The sequence below is a fragment of the Prunus persica genome, chromosome G3, assembly GCF_000346465.2.
Source record: "Prunus persica cultivar Lovell chromosome G3, Prunus_persica_NCBIv2, whole genome shotgun sequence".
Lineage (NCBI taxonomy): Eukaryota > Viridiplantae > Streptophyta > Magnoliopsida > Rosales > Rosaceae > Prunus > Prunus persica.
In genome coordinates this window covers 8,919,200-8,937,524 of record NC_034011.1, presented here as the reverse complement: position 1 = coordinate 8,937,524, position 18,325 = coordinate 8,919,200, and the positions used below count along the sequence as shown (strand labels likewise).

General features: G+C 37.4%; 1 pseudogene; it reads right to left on the bottom strand.

Moving 5' to 3' along the window:
• LOC18782828 lies at window positions 6,708-7,638 on the bottom strand (annotated as a pseudogene).

Here is an 18,325-nt window from a genome sequence, read left to right as displayed (position 1 = left end):
AAAAAAGCAGCCAAGCGTGAGTGGATGCCTAATCCTAATACCGGTAAGAACACAAATCTCCAAACTGCAAATTCGTAGCATTATCTGGATTGTGTGTGTTCTAACTTTGTGCATGCTAAACGTTTGTGGATATATGAATTGCAATTTTGTACAGGTGTAAATTTTGGGAAACAAGCAATTTACAGGGGTAACTTTGCCGAATTTTCTGCAGAAGTCAAACCTTAGAAGAATTTTTAAGTTTTAATAAGAAGGGTAATTTGGTTAAGTGAGCCCAGCACCTGCCAGGTGTTGGACAAGCATAGGGCTTGGCGCAGATTCCAAAGTGGAATTTGGGTTAGGTCTTGTCATTGACACGTGATATTGCAAAAAAAAAAACAAAAAAAAAATTGTGCAGTATTGGTTGTGTCAAAGATCTAACCTACTCACTCCAATTCCTGGAAGAGAACAAATGACACCAGGGGCTATCAAATGGAGTCTTCAACAACTGAGTGCGAAGCTTCACCATCTAAAGAACGACTAGATAAAGGTACTCTTTGCTTTCAAATAATCTGCAGCTAATATGACAACATTGTTCATAACATGTCATAGACGTGCATTCTTAATACCATGTCATATAAGTAAACTATTAATACCATGTCATAGAAGTAAACTATTGATACCATTTCATAGAAGTACACTTTTAATACCATGTTATAGAAGTACACTCTTAATACTAACTCTACTTAACAAATAGATCAAAAGCACTAAAGTTCAAGAGGAGAATGATGCTGCTGAAGAAGTGAATGAAGAACATGATGACACTGCTGAAGAAGAAAATGAAGAGGAGGATGATGCCTTCGTTATCACACTTAAAAATTTGGTAAGATAACCTATAATGATCCAATGTTTATAATTGAAAACTAAATTGAGGGTGTACAAACACACACACACACACATATATATACACACACATGTTTATAAATTTGCTAATCTTATTTTTTTTTATTCCTTTCTAATATTTCATTTCTAATATTGTGGAAAACATAACACTGTTATTATCCAAAAAAGGAGGCTCAACGTCACTGACAAAGGAGAGAGTGATGACCTTGTGGCACAACAAAAGGAGCAAGAGCACCAAGAACATAAAGCCTAGCAACACCACCAACTACAAGATGACCTCCAAACTGAAATCCCAGAATACAATAATACAACGTTGTTTGAGAAAATTGTTAGATCAATCCCAGAATACAAGGAGGATGAAATACAATTTACAAAAGAGTATATGATGGAGATCAATAATGATGCTGAATTGGATAAAGAAATGAGAGCATCAAAAGATCCATGATGCAATAGTATCATGCATAAAAAAGAATAAATTGATTTAGATACTATACAATGAAAAAGAAGAATTAAGGAAGCAACAACAACATCTGCAGAAGCTGGTTAAGGAAGAAGCATATCAAAAGAATTCCATTCAACTTGAGGTTTATGAGGAAAAATCCTACATGACAAAGCTACAACTAGAAAATGATCAACTTCTTGCAGAGAAGATTTCCTACTTGGAGATTATAAATGAAAAGGAAGCTGTCATTACCTTGTTGAGAGATCACAAATTAACACAAGAACTGCAGAGTGAAGAGGATAAAGGAAAAAAGCAAGAAGGTGAAACATAAGAGATAAAATCAAGAAACTTGCATCCAAGGGCCAACAAACAACATATCAAAAGATCGCAACCAGACCAGATTTCTCATTCCCTAAAGTAGAGACGAGAGAACAAAAGAGAAAGGCACAACAAAAAAAAAAGGTCAAGAACCAGCCAAATCAAAGAAGAGGGCCAAAGGTTCATTCCTGAAATGGAATATATATCAGGTCTACAACATGATGGATGAACTCTCAAAAGAAAAGCTGAAAAATTACTAGAAAGATTCAGTTGCTGGGTAAGGCAATGTGTTTCATTCATTTTCAATGGAAGACACTATTATTGAACAGTTTTTTCTAACTACAAATACTGTTGTAGCACTGCTTTTTGTCAAGGGGAAAACATTTTGTTCAAAGATGACATACAAGGCTTATTAAGAGATACTGACCATGGTGGTATTCCCGACGACAATTTTGATGGGGATGATGACTGAAAATTCTTTGATTAGGAAATTGAAGGATGAGGGGAGGGACAGAGAGAGGAAGAGACAGGGATGGAGTGGGATAGCTTGGATGGGGTGCTGGGTTCAAGTCTGGGGTCTGTTGAGGTGGATGTGGCTAGGGGATTGGGGATGGGATTACAGTGTCAAAAGTCTTATTTACCTTCACAAATGTATCATGTGCTGCTCAGATGACTAAATTTAACAGAAAATGTAACGGTAAGATCAATGCAACAATTAATAAAGAGTTGGTGGACCATTTGAATGAATAATTTAGTTGAGAAACCAAAATACAACTCGAATATAAGTTTGAGGACCACTAGAGTAAATAACCCAAAACATAAAAGATCGTTCCCAAGACCAAGATTGTTTAACGACCAATAGGTGCAACTTTATGTGAGTGAAAAAGGTAGTCTACTCTGTCTGAAGTTGGAAATTTCCTTTGTCCAGGAGTTTAACAATACATTTGGAAGGATGGGGCGAAAGCTGGAGAGCAAAGGCAACTTGAACCCATATGAACTATGATAGAATTGGGGATAGACAATTTTTATCTATTGATAGAATTGAGGATGGTAACTCGGATTTAGAGCGTTTGCATTTAGAGGTTGTTCATTTATCCGTATTTCATAAATCTGATCAATTAAATGATCTAACAATTTACACTAAGCCACATTAGCTAAAGGATAAGTTCGTAAATTTCTTTCAAAATTGACGGTAACGTGTTCATCCTCTCTACGTTTCTCTACAAGAACTCATAGCCTCCAGCCACTGATGCATCGATCGATTTTTTATTTTTGTTTTCTATAGTCCTTGGTCCATTTCTTGATTGCAGGAAGATGGTAAAGAATTGTAAATGGGACTTTGCGACTTGAACAGACAGAAATACATGACTTTTATATGTAGTTATTTACACTAGCACCTTATCTTTTCATAAAAACCCTTCAAGTTTCAGAACTTACACTAAAAAACCCTTGAAATTTCAAATTATTTTCGCAAAATCCCTTTCTTTAATTTCTCATCGAAAAAATTGATGATTTCATTAAAAAAAACTTTTCAAATTTAAATGACAAAATTAACCTCAATGATTAGACCTCGGGTGTATGCACAATCTAAGATTTTAGATTAAAATTGTCATTTGGAGATTTTTGTGCGACAGAATCAACAATTTTTAGGTGGAAAATCAATGGGAGGGGTTGTGAAAACAATTTGACACATCTGTGAGGTTAGTGGAATTTCCAATACCTCAAGAGATTTTGTGAAAAACACAAAAAACCTAAGGGAGACACCAAAGTGATAATGTGTCATATGCGACATCATTTGGGATCCAAATTCGGTGCACAAAGTTGGTGTCCCTAGCATTATTACTTATATATATATATATGCTTCCTTTTTTTTTTCGAAATTAGGATTGCACAAATCTTATCAAATTAATCTATATATATTTCATCATTTTGAATTTTAAGTTTTGTCGCATAAATTAATCTTAATCTTTAATAATCACAATAAGTTCGAGTTTTATTTGACTTTTTTAGTAACCTTAATCTCCATCGTTTTGACTTATTTTCATATTACTGCGCCCCATCAAGTCTCATAAAACAAGTTGGAAGGAGAGCTTCTAGAATGCAAACTAGGGCTAGATCAGCCCCATTTTTCAGCTCTTGCGAATTTCTTTAGTCACCATCGCATGCGGGGGTGATTGTGACTGATGGTTAAGGTTCACGATTTCTCCTGACTGCACCATTTCTGGTGTGGTGGGTGCTGATGGCATCATTTTCTTAAATGAGGAAGACATTTTATCAGGAGAGATCTAGAAAGAGAGAGAGTTCTTTATGCAGAGATAGAGGCATCAAGACCACAAAGGAGACGAGAGAAATTGCACACAATTGTAAGGTTGAAGATTGTAATGAAATAGTTATTGTAGGAATTGTATCAAAATGAGAGGAAACTATAACTTTTTGTACTTTTTGTTAGGGAGATTCACTATATACCCAATACGGAGCCTAAATTATAAATTTAAAATAAAATAAAAAAAGCTACATAAAATGGACTTTAGAAACACACTCAAAGGCCATTTACAACATAGCAAAGAAGTTTCGAACTTCTTATAAATTACAAAACTATCATCGATTTCTTAAAATAAGCCAAACTCCAAAACCTCATAAAAAAAACCCCTAAAAAAACTCAAAACACTCATAGGGAATCAAGGTTAAATTCAATATGACCAACTGTCATTTTTCGGATTTGTTTATAGAAATTAAATGGTGTAGCATAAATAAAAGAGCACTGGGCTATCCAGATACTCCAGCACACAAAGGTAGCATGAGTTAAAATCCACTGTTTCTCCAGGCTCGAGAAAACAGAGCAGCAAGAAATAGCCAAAATCCATTTATCCAACGACGAGAAAGCTTGCTCATCAGGTCTATAAGATAGATTACTAGCATACCATATTTTTGGAGCCCATAGGGATATGAAGATAACATGCTCCACAGATTCAGGAAAATCATGGCAAAGAGGGCAGATGGGAGAAGGACTCAACTTCCTCTTGAAGAAGCTAGCAAAGGTAGGAAGAATCCCATGGACAACACGCCACATGAATAATTTGGGAGAGTTTTGCAAGCCCAAATACAATTCCAGACTTGCTCATCCACCTGGCGAGAAGATTCAATCCTATTTGACTGAGCTCGCTTGTTTTCCCCCATGATCCAGTGGTATCCCGATTTGACTGTGTAAGTGCCATTCTTCGTGTAAGGCCAAATCAGACAATCAGGAATATCTTTACCTCCAATTGGAAGGGTAAAGATCTCATTGACTTCATCCACAGAAATCAGGTTCTCAATGTCCGCCAACTCCCAGCGCTTATGCTCCCAATCAATTATATCCGCAACCATCATGGGCCCAATGGAGGGGACGTGCAGTTGGGCGGAGGTACCCATTGTCAGATTGGAGGAGCCATGAGTCTTCCCACAGCCTTACAGAATTGCCTCCCAGAATTTGCCATCTAGCACCACTAAGAATAACATATCTTCCTTATAGTAAGCTATTCCACGCCCAAGAGGCTCTGAAAACCTTCTCAGCCTCTAGAAAACCAGAATTCGGAAAATACAAACTTCTGAGAATCCTGACCCATAGAACCTAAGGGTTATTAATGATTCTCCCACATTGTTTGGCCAATAAAGCCTTGTTAAAAGATACCAAATCTAGAAACCTAAGTCCACCACAACTTTTAGCCCCTCCCAAATCTGCCCACTTCTTCCAGTGAACCTTTCTCCCAGAATCATTATCACACCACCAAAACGAACCCATCACCATACTGATCTCGTTGCAAAGAGTAATTGGCAACTTGAAGCAAGTCATCGAGTAAGCCAGGATTGCAGCGGCTACTACCTTTATTAAAACTTCATTCCCAGCAGGAGAGAGCTCCTTGTTGTTCCACCTGTGAATAAACTTTAGAAGTCGATCTTTTATATAACCAAGGGCCTCCGTTTTTGAGCGACCCCAAACCGACGGCAAACCCAAATACTTCCCCGGATTGTCTGCCTACTTAATATTCAAAACTGAACACACACTTCTTTTGATATTACTCCGGGTATCTGGACCGAAGAACATATTAGACTTGTCCAAATTAACAAGTTGGCCAGAAGCTGCACAGTAGGAGTCCAAAATGTGGGTCATTCTGCTGCATTTCTATAAAGAAGTTTATAAGTGTTGGTTTATAAGTGTGATTGCTGAAATGTAATTAGAACAAAGAAGTTTCTATTCTTCGTTTAAAAGGCAGCTTTGGATCACAGTCCAAGTATGCAGCAGAAAATGTAATAGTCTTGTGCCACTTGTCTTTATCTCATAGGGTAATTAAACGAGTGGCTAGGATTGAATGATGTAATGAGGAATATTCCATTCCTAACGGTTTTGTCAGAGCACAATATATGCATGTCAGATTGGAGCTGAGCTAATACAATCTTAGCTAGCTTCTTCTCCAATCTCACTCTCTCTAAAATTCTCTCCTCTTTCATCTAGTCATTCTCTCTACATTTCTATAAGTTACACTGATGATTGAATAAATATACAAGATAATGGTCTGTATATGTTAACAGTTCTCAGTGGAGGCTTTGATGAAAAGAAGGGTATCATCAGCGAAAAACAAATGTTGAAGAGTGGGGCTGCCGTTTCATAATCTAATGCCATTTAGTCTTCCACTAGTACACTCAGCTGATATGAGGTGAGAGAGAGCATCATTAACTAAAATAAACAAGTAGTCAGATCCATTAATTTTGATATCCCAGTTTTGCTCAATTTTTTTTTTTGGGTAAACAAAAGTTTAGGGGGAGGGGAGGCTACCCCATCCTAGGACCAGGGCATACCAAGCCTCTTTGAGGAGTTACAGAGGAGTCTTAGCCCCTTTTTTTTGTTTTTACAGATTACCCACCAAGAGAGATTGTCAACAGCGGAACTCAAACCTAGACCTTGATAGTGAAGAGAACGATCATTACTAACTCAACCAATCATTGTTAACGTTTTGCACATTTTTTTAAGCTCTAGAGTTCCGGAATAATAAATTTTTGGTATACGTGCATGGTCAAATATACATCAGAATGAAGAGGGTTAAGGCTGATAAATGAGGCATTAGAAGTCCCATGAATATCACTTCATCATTTATTTGTAAGCATAATATGTAATAAACATTTCAGATTTATAACAATTAACATGCTTTCTAAACATGTTCTGAACTTATTGAATTAATATTGCTGCATGGTCATAACCGACTGAAAGCTATATAATCTAGTTAAGGATCAACAATGGGGTAAAGTTCATATCGAAAGTTACAACTCCCACCCACAACACGCCCACCTCGTTGTCCATCACAACAATTTGGCAATTCGCTTATTGCATCATCAAGACACTTCTTACAATCGGAACTATAGAGGTCTCTAGTACATTGGGTCAGACCATATAGTGTTTCCCAAGAGCTGAGCACTAGCTCACCAGTAGCATAAAACTTTGGATTAGAAGAAGCTTTAGTAGATAACCCGCTTAACAGTTCCTTAACTTTCGCATTGAATGGCATGGGATCATCTACTTTGTAGCCATTCCACAAAGAAAACTTGTTTTTGTAATCAACTTTCCCAGCAAATTTCACATTTGAGTACTTGAACAGGCAGTTGTCGTGCCATATTATGGCTCCTTTCCCACTAGGGCAGCGCTGATCTCTTTGCTTGCTTCAACGACACAAGTCTTGCAATCTTGGCTTGAGACATCCCCGCGGCATAGGGCTAGCCCATTCGCTTGGTTTTGGCCTTTACCAGTTGATCCAAGGCCAAATCCAGTAGGAGGAACTTTTGTGTACAGAAGATTGAACAACTGAATCAAGTTAGCATCATATGGGCTATGGGCAGTGTAGTTTTCCTTGCTGAAACAAAAATGGAAAAGTGAAGCACCAAGCGCTGCATGGTGTAAAAGACAGAAGAGTAAGAAACAGAGAGGGATTGATTTGGAGAAGAACATTTTGGCTGAAACTCAAAGTGGGTAATTTGTTCCGTTTATTTATGCTTCTGTCCAGAACATACTCTATAAATACACATTTAGGAAGTTTCTAAAAGTACTGGTCATGTATGGCCTAGTTGAAATTGTTGACTTTTTAAAGTGGGAACCTAGTAAAAAGCATTAGCACCCGAATTTATATTTGAAATTAAATAATGCTCTTGTATAATTGGGTAGGGATACAAATGATGCTCAAAGAGAAATTACAGTCAGCCACTAACGAAAAGTCAAGTGGAAAACAACCAAATTTTCAAAGTATTCTATTATAATGACAGTTTACTCTCAACACGCACCCTCACCTGCGGTATAACTCAAGTGTAATACATGGACAATATATATTGGGTGAAGTGGGAGCGAGAGCGGAACTACTCCGAGGGCTACAATGTGTTGTAGTTAAGGGAGGTTTTGGGGATAAAAACAAAAATAAAACATATATATCTAACATGTGTTTACACCATAATCGCCCGAGCATATTCGGCTTAAAATACTAATGATGTCATCATCTTCTTGACCTGCCGAAGGGATACCTCTCTCCAAAGCAATAGTCGCCTACCGAAACGGCTGCCGATGCTCTCAAACTACAAAACCTAGAACCACAGACACATGTCGCCACCACAACAATTTGCACAAAGTCCCACATTGAAACTTTGTGCAAACTCTCACTTTCATTTCCCTATAAAAGAGGAATAGTGCTTAGGTAAAAAGGGTAACTACTTTTCACCTTTACTGTTACTCTACCAAAATTATAACGTATCCCACACTTACTGACTTAAGCATCGGAGAGTCTTCAGTAGCTACCACACCAGTATCCGAAGTTTAATGATTGCTTCTTCCCTATTTTTTCTACAGGATCTCGCCTTGCCGAAGGTCCACAACTCTCTTGTCCTGTTGAAGATGTAACACTTCTTCCACCTAAGTTGATCTCCGATGTTGGGCATCAACAACATGTTTTATAAATAACCTAGTATGTACTAACCTATTAAAGTCCAAAAAAATCTTAAGTCTTTATGAATTTAGTTGCAGGGGATCAATAAACATACACATTAAAAATTAAAATAGGTACACTTTCAAGTATGTTGTTGAACATATTTTCATTTTGATAACATGTGTTTTTTGATTGCATTTAATACGTATTTGTTTATGTTAAAGCTTATTGGAAATTAACATTTACCCATGCACTCAAAGTCTCCAAGTTCGATTTCCCCTTCACCAAATATCGCTTATAAAAAAAGAGAAAACTTATTGGAAATTAGTCAATGGAATTATGAACTAGCGTGTTTCTAATTTTTTTTTTTTTTTAAAACAAACAATAGTCTAAACTACAAGAAGGTGGAGGGTTGGAACCAGAGACCACCGATTTGCAAGTTAAGACCCTTGTCCACTTGGCTAGACCCCATTGGCGAACTAGCGTGGTTTATATGATTTAAATTTTAAGCTAATTAATAACTTTAGCTAGCCCACTCGTTAAAAAAAATTCTGGTTCCGTCCTTCCGTGGTAGCATGTATGGTTGTTTGATCCGACACGTGAATAGTCAACTCTGCTACCATAAAAGAAGTTGCAATTTCACCTGAAACCAAGTAGGTGTTGCGCATTAACATTAAACGAAGGCTTATTTATTGATATACCCCCTGAAAGTGTATTTGAGTCTCACTTTTTCCCTTTAAACTTATTTTGTCTCACTTTACCCCATTTTTCATAAAATATTAATTAAAAATTAAAAATTCAATTTTAAAACTTATCTATGTGGAGATTAGTGCAGTACCAATGTGTGGTACAGTTAACAGGATATTATTCACCACCTTGCTCATATTATCTGCACAGGGTTGGCCAGAATCCCTACCACCTACCCGACTTATCTACACAGGTAGTTAGCTAGTTTCACCTTCCCTTGTTACCTTCAGATTTGATGGTGTTCTCATATACCCATTGGTGGGTGATTATAGGATATATGTACAATGCAGATGATTGCCGGTATGGTTTTTAGGTAAAAGGTTTGGTTATGCAAGTATTTAGATGTACAATGATAAACTATTTGAACAGTTAGGTACATGATTTAATGGCATGATATTCAATTATATAGCTTGTGAAGACCAAGATAAAGAATGATTCCAAAAAAATTTCGCTGGTTTCATTTTGAATATTTCTTTACTATCTTAATTGTGATTCAGGGTAGAAAGAACTATGTGTGGCTTGATCCCTCAGTAAGGGTACGTAGACAACCTAGGCTAACCTAAATGCAGCCGCAAGTTTTTGTTTGGTTTGTTATGTTATGTTAAGTTTTGAAAAGTTAAATTTGCTGAACTCTTGGGGAATCATTTGAATTTGCAGTGCAGGTAGATTTCTAGGTTTTGAGACTTTTTCAGGGGAGAATATGCTAGTTTGCCGGTACCGGTAGAAGTCAAACCCTAAAGTAGTTTCTGGTTTAGGGCAAGAAGGGTATTTTGGTCATTCGTACCGACACTTGCCTGGTGTTGGACACGCATAGTGTTTGACCGAATTCCAAAGTGAAATTTAAGTCGGGTCCTATCACATTGTTTCAAAAGCTGCCATCATATTATTTGAAATCATTCGATTCGGTACAAAGGGACTTTAATTTTCTGTAATCACATAAGGAAGAACATTTTTCAACTGATTGGCAATTGTTTTCGCTATCATTTTGTAAATTATCGTACACAAACTGATAGGATGAAATTCTGAAACAGTTGTTGGCGTCTTTATTTTTGGGATGAGAGCTATAAGAGTGTAGTTAAATTCCTGAACACTCCCTTTTCCATTTAATATCTGCAAGCACTTAGTAGACACCATATCTCTGACAATGTGCCAATACATTTGGAAAAATAAGGCCGACATACCATCATACTCAGGTGCTTTTGTTAGGAACATTTGAAATGATGCGAACTCCAACTCATCCCTTGTAAAAACTTGCAGAAAGCGATCATTCATATCACTTGTTACTACAGGACTTACATAATTAAGAATCCACTCCATTTGCTGGCTGCTAGAGGAAGAGAATAAGGACTTGAAATAGTCATAGAAAAGGGCTCCATTCTTATGCTCATCTGTCCACCAGACCTAATTTTCATCAAAATGTCCGCGTACCCTATTGCGTTTTGATCCAGAGCTTGCCCGTTCATGGAAAAAATGGGTATTTTTGTTCGCTCTCCTTGAGCCACGCTACTATCGAGATAGTTGCCTCCACATAATTTCTTCCTTTTCTAAATGGTCTGAAATAGTTTTCTCAACTTTTGACTTTAACACATGATATGTTGTCAGTCTTCTTTGAAGGCCTGCTAACTCCTGATAAGCTAATTTGAGTTGATTACGAACGTTACCAAAGATGACTTGGTTCCAAATTTTGAGCTCCTTTGCACACAATGATAAACTATTACTTACTCCATCAGCTCCATCAATAAAATTTCATGCCTTTCTAATTACCTTTTCAAATTCTTGCTCATTGGTCCAAATTTCTTCAAAATGAAACCATATACTCCGTTTTTTATGAGAAAAAAATTCTGGATCATCAACACAAGCCTCCACGAAAATCGAGTAGTGATCAGAACCCATTGCTACTAAGTGGTTAGTCATCAAATATGAATAAAGGCCAAAGAAAGCCCCATTTGCTACACATTTGTCTAACCGTTCTTCCACCACACTACCATATGGAAAGCTGCGTACCCAAGTAAATGGGTACCCTATAAATCTTGTGAAGCTAAGCCTACAATCATGCAAAGCCTTCCTAAAATTGTTCATCTGAAATTGAGGTTGTTCTCGTCCACCTTGCTTTTCTTTAGGAAGCAAAATCTCATTAAAATCTCGAACTAGCACCCAAGCACCTTGAATCCTGTGAGATAATCTGCATAATAACTCCCAAGAATGGTTTCGTTGTTGAGTATCAGGATGCCCATAAAACCCAGTAAAATAAAATTATGAGTCATTCGAATCAGTTATCAGAGCATGAATGTGACCAGTTGAGTAAGATAATAACCGCACATTCCACCCACTGCTTCAGAACAAAACCAAACCTCCCCCAAACCCACTCTCGCAACATTAACTGCCCCTTCTATTCCAAGTTGTATTCGTTTATTTTCCATTTGATTTGAAGTCATTTTGGTTTCCACAGGGAAGACCAAATCGGGTTTTTTTCTCTCGCAAAATGTTTTTGAAAGAGTGGAATGTCCGAGGAGCCCCCAGACCTTGGATATTCCAGCTTAAGATCCTCATGGCTCGTGGTGGGTCAGCCCACTAATCCCACCAATCTGTTTGTAAAATCATTCATATCTTCTCCCTCTTTGACCCACTTTGACACAGGCCTCCCTTCATCCATTATCTCCAATACTCCCCCTTTTCCAATTAAAGCTCTAAAGTCGCTGAGTTCCCCCATATGCGAATTGGTTGATTCACATCTTGTCCTTGCCTTACGTTTCCATGACCCTTTACCACTCTTTGAGTTGGCATTGATTTTATTATTTTCTCGTACATGTACTTCATACTGCATATAGTCCTCCAATTTTTTTGTTTCAGATTCAGACCTTGATCCAACATTCTTTTGGGCCCCAATAATAATTTTTGCGAGCCCAGAGGTACCCAACCCACTTGCAATATTATTGGTTGGATTGTGCATAGGAATATTTTACAATGATTCACGCACATCCTCACCAAGGGAAACCTTAACTCTAGCTGCAAAGGTTTTGATATTCATATCCTCCTTAAATGCCTTTGTCTCCGCAGCTTTCATTTTGTGAGTACCCTTAATTGTTTTCTCCTTAATCATAATGAAGTTTTGTAACGGCATTTCCATATCAATCATGTCATGATCTACAAGTTCTAGAATCGTTGCTACCTCAGCCCTATTCGAGGAGTTCCTCGCACACCCACTACTAGCATCTCCTCCTCCTACTATTGCCTCCCACGCCACCTCCTCCTCTTTTTGTTAATGCATCAGTCCTACAAAAGATTCAGCCACCCTCTCCCCTTTAGATTTTTCCTTTTGTCTCCCTTCCTCCACCTTTTTCCCCTTCACACAATTCCCTTCCTCGTCCTTTCTTTGTGAATTTTTGGCATTGATGGGGTTTTCTTGCATAAACGACCTCTCTCCATTGACTTTAGGACCTCCATTCTCCTTTGACCAATGCATATCATTGGTACAAACTATCCTTTGAACATTGTGGTCCCGAGTTCCATTACCTTCATCGTCGTCACGTCTACTCATACCACCACAGTTGGATCGCTTAGGACTACTTGCCCTTGTAGTGATAAAATCATTGGTGGCCTATAACCATGTCCCATTAGGCTTTTTGCTTGCTTGCTTGGCTGCCAGGTCGACAAAAGAACACTCCTTGAACACATGACCCACTCTGTCGCACACAAAACAGAATTCCGGCAATCGTTCGTATCGGAAATCTACTAACTCTATGTTTCCAGAAGGTAGAATCACCTTTTTCCTCACCGTAACGACTTGGAGACATCAAACAAACACGCATCCTCATAAATCTACCCAAACACACCCCATACATGCCCTATGTGTTACATCCAAACACTGTCCAAGATATTCCCAATTTGTCACCCCATATTTGTCGTCTTACAATTCAGTGGTACGTTATGGACTTGAATTCAGAATTTTGCATATTTTAGATGCATTTCTTATGGAGCAATACTACCACTAGGAATCTCAAGTTATACTAGAGCTTTTCAAAATTCCAAGGCCCACTGCACAACACCTGCAGTCGATCCCCTTCCGTCACAAAGATGAACAAAAAGATATTTTCACCTAAATCTTTCACCCCCACCTCACGAGCCATGTTCTAAATCTTCAACATCGTTTGCTTGAATGTCTCCCGGTTGAAAACATTAGTTGTAAAGACTTTTCCAACCAGGCTCGTCTTGAGTCGCTCCCCCACGTCATCGACATCATTTTGTCGTACTGAATCAAATCATTCTCGTCTTCAGTTAGGATGAGTACTTTCTCCAACGAATTTATCACCTCTTCCATTCCAACTACCTGGATATTGAAGGGAAACCCCTGTATATCACCAGTTTGGTAAGAAAATAAAGAAAACCCCAGACAAACCAGGGATGGAAAACCCTAAAGAAAACTTGTTATGGGTGAAAAGCTCTTACCTTAAGGCCCCATTTGGTTCACGGGATGGATTTGAGGGGAAATCACTTCCCATGTCATTTCCCAAGAGATGGGAAATGAAAGTAACCAGGAGATATCACTTTATTTCCTTTCCCATGTTCGTTTTGAGTAGGAATGGAAAACAAAATTTGTATAATTTTCCAATTATACCCATATTAAATCAAATAAAAAGAATGCATTTAATGATATATTGTAATTCTAAATTTTTAATGGGGACAAAATGATCATGAAAAATGTGCATTTAATATTGGCTCATTTTCCCAAACTTTCCCGTGATGAGGGAAAACAAAACCCAAGGGGGGAGGAGGACTTCACTTTCCCCACTACTTTCCCATGTAACTCGGGGAACACGTGGTCAGCCCGAGAACGAATATCCTCGCAAAATCGGGTCATCAGCCCGAAACCCATATCCGTCAAATCCCCTTGCAGGACTCAGGAAGATATAATCAACCCAAGAACGCAAATCCTCGCACCACATGGTTCAAGGGTCCCTGAGACTCGTGGGCATTGTCATAAATGACTAGACTGTTCCGAAGGCAATTGGGGGGCGGTACTCCGGTGGTGGGTTTTGAAAACCATTTTCCAAAACTTATCATAAAATTCCTCTTTTTCCACTAATCAAGTTTCCAAATTCTTTCTCAACTTTCCAAAAATCAGTTCTTAAATAGATAACCAAAAATCCATTTTTAAAATGAGATCAATCCCAACATTCCTTAACTTGAACTTGACCATGCATAATCTTTCAAAACTGTTCTCAAACTACATTCAAATATGTACAACATACTATTGAGAAAACTAGTATCCATCATTCATCGATTTCAAGCCATCGAGCATATATTTAAATATAGACATACAATCAGGCATTTAATTAATTCCTTATTCATGCCAAAATCCAGTTATCCAAGCCATTCCTTATTCATGGAAAGTAAAAGCGATTACATAATAATTCATAAAAATTTAATAAAACACTCAAAACACAATACCATTTTAAAACAAACCTCCAATTACAATTACAACTACTAAAAGGCCTCAACCAAGCCAACAAAGCCCACAATCTAAGTCAACTGGGCTCGAAGGGCCCACAACCCCAATTGCTATATGACAATTCCTATTGGTCCATAACCAAAAGTTCAGCCCATTCTAGAAGTCTCATCACAATCTAACGGTCGGTTTGACCTCGATCGCTGAATTTGACCAATTGGGCCCTAGGGGTCCACAACCTCTGATTTTCGATCCAAACTTTACTATAAGTACAACAAGGTCTACTTAACAAGTTTCCAGAGTTTAGTCTCGATTGAGCGATAGGATCGCTCTCGATCGTACGATAGGACGGTAACCGGTTTACTTAACTCTAGAATCATTGATTAGGAGTATCCAAGACTCCCATTCTCGATCCACCAGTTCCAACACAAATCCTAGAAGTACGAGGAATAACGCATTAGAAAATGGGACTGATTGAACGGTCCAAACCTATTGAACCTGGATATCACATAACAGGTGTCCAAACGTATTGAACCTGGATATCGCATAACAAGTGCAATATCCGTTCGACAGTCAAACGATAATCAAATCCAAATCCAAGCATACCGTCATGCTCAGGACGATAAGGGTAACAATTTAGAACTCCATGGGCTGCCATCCACCACCGACAGCGTGTGGGTGTCTTAAAAGATTTTCCAGCGACGGAAAATCTCCAAACCACCAGTGAATACCTATGCCAACAAATTCAGACTTACTAGGGGATCAAGTTTTGTTCTTGGACCACGGCCAAAAACTAGTCGAAACTAGCCGAATTGAAGCCGAAATCGTTGGCTAAAATGGGTATTTTGAATGACATGTAAAACCTCAAAATTAATCCAAGATACCAGCATAGACAACTAGAGCACATGGATGGGATGAAGATTCATACCTGGATTGACGAAAACCGCCACTGAGATCGCTGAAAACAGCCTCAGAAACTTCAAATATCACCCGAACTTCCAGTCGTTCAGTTTAATTTCCTTGGATTCTTGAGCTGGGAAAATGTGGGTAAGATAGAGGACATTGATACGAAACTTTTGCAACCAATTTTGCTCGAATCGGACACCGGACGATGACAAAATTGCCGTCAAAAATTTGCTGCCGCTCTTGTAAAGAGAGAGAGAGAGAGGCTGATTGGGTATTTTAAAACCCAACTTTGAAATATTTATGATTGTGTCATTGCACTTCCGCTGACCACAACTTCTTCGTTATAACTCTGATTTGAGCCCACTACGTGTCTACAAACTCATGAGAGCGAGCTTTACGAAATGGTGTCACTAAAATCCTCAAAATCTGTCCAGATCGAAAAGTGCCTAAAATAACCCTACCCGCAAGGGTAAAATTGTAAATCCACAATTAAATAATCAATTGAACAGTATTTTTAGGACGGGGTGTTACATGCGAGCTCTCTAGAAGATTGCCACATGAGAGCTCGTGCCTTTACCTTATGGAAAGAAGACTGTGGGATGCGGTTTTATCTGTACTGTGAAACTTAAAGCACATGGATTCATTGAAAGATATAAAGTTAGATCGGTGGCGAAGGGGTACAGACAGAGATATGAGGTGGGCTACCAAGAGGCCTTTGCCCTAATAGCGAAGATCGACACTATCAGAGTCCTATTGTCTCTAGCAACAAATCTAGATTGGCCACTACATCAGTTCGATGTTAAGAATGCCTTCTTACACAGAGACTTGGTAGAAGAGATATACATGGATTTACAACTAGGATGTAATTTAGCTCCTGAAAAGAAAAATCAAGTTTGCAAATGCATAAAGTCATTATATGGGTTAAAACAATCTCCGAACGACACCCTGTTCTTGAAGTGTGATGAAGGAAATATCATTGCATTAATTGTTTATGTGGATGACATTGTTGTAATTGGGAATGACACAAGAGAGCAACATAAGCTACAAAAGTATTTGTCTTAGTAATTTGAGATGAAGGATTTAGGTACTCTTAAAGACTTCCACGAAATTGAACTAGCAAGGTCAAAAACTGGTACATTTTTGTCTCAAAGGAAGTATCTGATGGATCTACACACTAAAACAAGAATGCTTGGACGTAAGCATGTTGACACACTCATTGAGATAAATCACAAGTTGTGAGAAGACATGGGCCGATTGCCAACCAAAAAGGCACAATACCAGCGCCTTCTTTTCTGTAAATATGAAATATCTTAGCCTTTTTTAATTGCTTTAATTATTATAAATTTAGTGAACAATTAGTATTTAAATTTTTTACTAATTTCAAAAATTACTTAATAAATTGTTATTAATTATTTTAAATTATTTTGTGGACTTTTTTTATATTTTATTTTGTACAAAATTAGTTTATTTAGTTGAATATGTTTGAATATTCAATATGTCTGAATATTTTATGTCGTGCGGCGATACTCTTAAAACCAAAATATATTTAACAGGTATAGCCGCAATATTAATATATTTGAATAGTACAGTCGCACGGCTATACTATTAAAATATTTAGAACATATTATACCAAATAAACTAATTTTGTAGAAAATTAAATAAAAAACAAAGTCCACAAAATAATTTAAAATAATTAATTACAATTTATAAAGTAAATATTGAAATTAGTAAAATATTTCAATACTAATTATTCACTAAATACATAAAAATTAAAGTAATTTTAAAATGGTAAGATATTACTTAATTACAAAAAAGAGCACACATTTATGCTGTATAGCCGGACGGCTATACACTTGACATCCATTCAAATATTTTAATAATATAGCCGCCCGGCTATACTTAAAAAATATTCGTATAAATAACAAGTATAGCCACTCTTTAAATATTAATTTATTTTAAAAGTATACTCCTTGTTTACAATGGCACCCGCACAATAATAACGTCCAGACCGTCCGGATGAGAGAATAAATATATATATATACACACACACACATTCAGTTTGTTTGATAATCTTCAATTAATATAGTGGAAGGATCAAAATCAAGCTGGCATACTAATCCCAGCTTCAATTGGCCAAGCATGGGAAGAAAGAATGCCCTCTTCTTGGCATTGAACTGGTTGTAGGCCAAGAAAAGTATATAGAGTAGAAACTTATGCATTATCTAGACAATGATGAATTAGTGAATGTATGTTTTAACACTAGCAATTTATTTGCGAATATTAAATATATTATAATTTTATAGCTCAGAACATGTGAAGGTATCTGAGCGAAGAAAAAAGACCTATACAAGCACCACAAAATAAAAAAAATCAAAGAACACGACAATTTATCTTTAGTACTTTCCATTTCTTTAACCCAGCATAGGTAGCACAGGCAAGGGCTTTTGTCACACAAATAATGGTGGGCTTGACATTAACATTGAGAGGTAAGAGGGCCTTTGTTTCCATTGTAGGTGAGATCAATGTCACCGGTAGATAGCAAGCAAAACCTATGGATTATAAGAAAAATTAAAAGAGTATGGTAAAAAATAGATGAACTAACAACCACAATGGTGCAAATGGATTACTTAAGCTAAGGAGATGAATTAA